Consider the following 3,956-nt stretch of genomic DNA (forward strand, 5'->3'; position numbering starts at 1 on the left):
TCCTGACTTTCTACACCACCATCAGTTTTCATATTAACTGTGAACTTACTAATTAAACAGTAAAGGGTTCAACAGTGATCCCTGTGGAACACCACAGGTAACAGGCTTGTAATCACCATCGCACTCCTATTAACAGCTGAGAAGATTCATCATGGTTGGACAGCTTGAAAGAAGGTAAAAAAAAACAAGTGTAACAGAAAAAGATGGAGAAAGAGACAGGGAGAGGGAGAGAGATAAAAAAGAGACTGTGCTCGCTTCGGCAGCACATATACTAAAATTGGAACGATACAGAAAAGATTAGCATGGACCCTGCGCAAGGATGACACGCAAATTCGTGAAGCCTTCCATTTTTTTTAAAAAAGAAAAAAAAGAGAGACTATTAGAGGGGAAGGACAATAGAAAGAAGAACAGCATTCTTCTAATTCAGTCTTGAATATCTCCACCAGGAAATTCGGAATGGTAAAAATAATTTGAATGCTTATTAACCATATGAGTAGCTGTTACAGTTATCAATTGTAAACATTCTTCTTGGCTAGGCAGGTTGAGGAACAAGAACAGGCAGTTTAAAACATCAATATTGAAGAGTGAGTGAAAAGACTGACAGAGAAATTTGCCCCCTGGCGTGAAAATCACAGGAATTGTTCAAGAGTATTGTGCTCGAATAATTCAATTGCTCCAATAATTATTATTTTGATCTTTCATGATATAATGCTTCTACTATTATACATAAGTCATGCTCTGATAAACTGGGACAATGGCATTGGAGAGTCACAACTGAGATGTTTCAATCCCACATCTGACCACACATTTTGCTACACATGCAACGTCCTGTTGTAATTTAACAAAATCATAAGGAAACCCAATGTTTACTAAAGGCTTCTGACTGCAGCTGTGAATTTATAAATAATATAATCATTATATAACATAGCAAAGTGAAAGCAAGGAGCCAAGGATACCATATGTTGGTAATTGGAGCAGACCCAGGGTTTATGATAATAAACCTATGAAACCATTAACATAGTTTTATCACAATTAACAAAAAAGCTTAGAAATTATCATACTATTAATCCTGTACAAATATAAAGGCTTCTTAATATTATTGATTTAGATTTTGATCAAATGTTATTCAACAGTTTAGTAGTTATTCAATTGTAGGAAGTAAGTATTTACCTTGTGTGGAGAGAGGTGAGCCTGGTTGATGATTTCCGATTGCAAGAATGCAAGTTAAGGGAATTCCAATGTCATCTGTTAAGAGTTTGCATGTTCCTTCCTGCCAACACATGTGTTTCCTCCAAGTGCTTCCAGTTTCCTCCCACACTCCAAAGACATACTGTTTAGCAAGTCAATTGGCCATTGTAAGTTATCCTGTGATTAGGTTAGTGTCAAATAGGTGAGCTGCTGGCTGCTGTGACTCTTTGACTTGGAAGGGCCTGTTCCACACTGTATCTCTAAATAAACAAAAAATAATCTTGTTTTCTCTCAAAAGTAAACTTTGGATATTTAGTCACTCTGGTGCTGTAAGAAAATCAGCGCAGTTCCCACCACGTGCACCATGGCAATTACAATATAGTAGTAATATTGTACAGGCACTTGTGATATATCACCAGCTCATTGAGAATGCAGTCATGAAATCATTTTTACATCCATTTGATACAGCAGATTGGGCCTTGAAAACTCTTCACAAAGGGGGAGGGGTGTGCAGAGTAAGTTCACCAAAATGATACTTCAGCTTCAAGGATAAAATCACAAGGAAACTGTTATATTCCCTGGAAATTAGAAGTTAGAAATGGTGAATAGAAGCAAGTTTTGCTGATTGGGGAACTTAGGACTGAGAAGTTGATGTTTGAAAATTACCCAGACCTGTCAGAAAGAAAATTAACAAACCACATGGAAAAATATTGAACTCAACCCTCCCTAACATGAAGACCTGGGTTGGAGGTGACCCACCCTTTTCTGACCTTTGACATTGGGTTCATCAGTGAGTTTAGAGGCTACCCACCAAACAGTTGGTTCGATTTAACTTGTAATCCAATTATTAATTCCATTAATAGTATCAGATTACAGAATTGTATTTCTTGTTAACCAGATTAAAAGTGTGGGGAAAAGTTGGTATAGGAAGTCAGCAACAATCTCAATGAATGGCAGGACAGACTCAATGGACTAATTGCCAATGATAACTGTTTATTCTTAACAGCTCACCCAAATGACAGCACTAACATCACTGCAGAATTCTATCGTTGACCATGCACAGGAGTCAACCTAGATTTCACTAATTTGGTTACTAGAGCAGAACTTGAAGTTACTACCGACTGAGTTGGAAGTAAAAGAGTCACCAAGCCAGTGCTTTCATGGTCAATAAATTGTAGCATTAGGTCAACAGAGCAAATAGTATGAGCAGTTTAATGAGAGAATTGTGGACACTTCTGTAAGACAAAATTGTGGAACATTGGAAGGTGGATAAGTGGATCTGATGTCTGATGGCTCTTTCCTTGGAGCCTTGTAAAATCTGCTTTTGGCTAATGCCTGTTAGGTTTTCTGCATCTTGGTGTCTTTGCTTGTTATCTCTCTGCTTCTGGTGTATTTCCTAAAACAGTATGGCAACTTCCAGATGAAAGTGCGTGAAACTCCAAAATAATTCATTGCGTTGAGGTTTCTGAGGTGAGCCATGGCTTTAAAAGAGCGAGTCATGACATTATAACATGATTTTAGAATTATATCTTTGCAATCCCTGCAATGTCGGTGCATAAATCCAACTTAACCCATAACATTCAAAACTGTGCGGCTACACTTCACCCAGCGTGAAAATGGATATACTTGCTGACAATGTTTCTGCCATACTTTTAAAAACTATTTCAAAACATAAGAAAAAGGCACACTTAAAATTGTCCATCTATTATCATTTTATACACAAAGAACAGCAGGTTTAACAGATAATATATTAAAGTAAATATTCTTTAATAAAACAATAAAACCATTCAAGCAGTAAGAAATTAAATATTTATGCTTGTACTTTTGGTGCCTGGAACAAAACAATAAACTAATAATAAGAAATTAATTATTATTTCATGCTGAAACCATTTCAATCCCAGACGCTTCCACAGAGTGGCTTACTGTTCAGGTTCACATGATACCTATCCATCACATAGAACCATAGACCACTACAGCATAGAAAACAGGCCATTCGGCCCTTCTATTCATTGCTGAAACTTTATTCCGCTAGCCCCATTGACCTGCACCCAGTCCATAATGCTCCAGATCTCTCTCATCCATGTATCTATCCAATTTATTCTTAAAACTTAAGAGTGAGCCCGCATTTACCACGTCAGATGGCAGCTTGTCCCACACTCCTACCACTCTCTGAGTGAAGAAGTTCCCCTAAACCTTTCCCCTTTCACCCTAAAGTCATGTCCTCTCGTGTTTATCCCTCCTAATCCAAGTGTAAAGAGCCTACTTGTATTTACTTTGTCTATACCCCTCATAATTTTGTAAACCTCTATCAAATCCCCCCTCATTCTTCTACGCTCCAAGGAATAAAGTCCTAACCAGTTCAATCTTTCCCTGTAACTACAAAACATCTCGAAAGAGTAAGTAATAACAGAAGTTATGTGTTGCTATTGTTACGTATCCCGTAACTGGATAACTTACCAGCAAAGATAGAGAGGTCTGTTGAAGTCTGTTGTCACTATTTTCAAACTTTTTTATTTATAAAGGGACACAAAAGTAGGGTTAATACAAACATTCAGATAGTGCACATCGTCAACATTCAATCTAAAGCGCGGGTATAGTAATAATCATCATTAAGAAGTGAGCTCTGCTGATGTCTAGGGGTTAATAGATTGTCCGTTGGAAATATAAAAGTCACTCTGAAAGTCTGCAGGCCTCAGCCCTTTGAAAATCGTTGGGTTTCACGTGGGGCGACCGAGAGAGATTGGGGGAGAAGAGAAAGAACTTGCCGA

At 37.7% G+C, this 3,956-nt stretch overlaps 1 non-coding gene across 1 annotated transcript; it reads left to right on the plus strand.

Annotated features, from left to right (window-relative positions):
• Positions 1-247: 247 nt before the first annotated feature.
• LOC132378180 (U6 spliceosomal RNA) lies at positions 248-354 on the plus strand. The gene has a single exon (XR_009506909.1). It is a non-coding gene; the product is annotated as a U6 spliceosomal RNA (small nuclear RNA).
• The last annotated feature ends 3,602 nt before the right edge of the window (positions 355-3,956 follow it).

Source organism: Hypanus sabinus, chromosome 19 (genome assembly GCF_030144855.1).
Source record: "Hypanus sabinus isolate sHypSab1 chromosome 19, sHypSab1.hap1, whole genome shotgun sequence".
Classification (NCBI taxonomy): domain Eukaryota; kingdom Metazoa; phylum Chordata; class Chondrichthyes; order Myliobatiformes; family Dasyatidae; genus Hypanus; species Hypanus sabinus.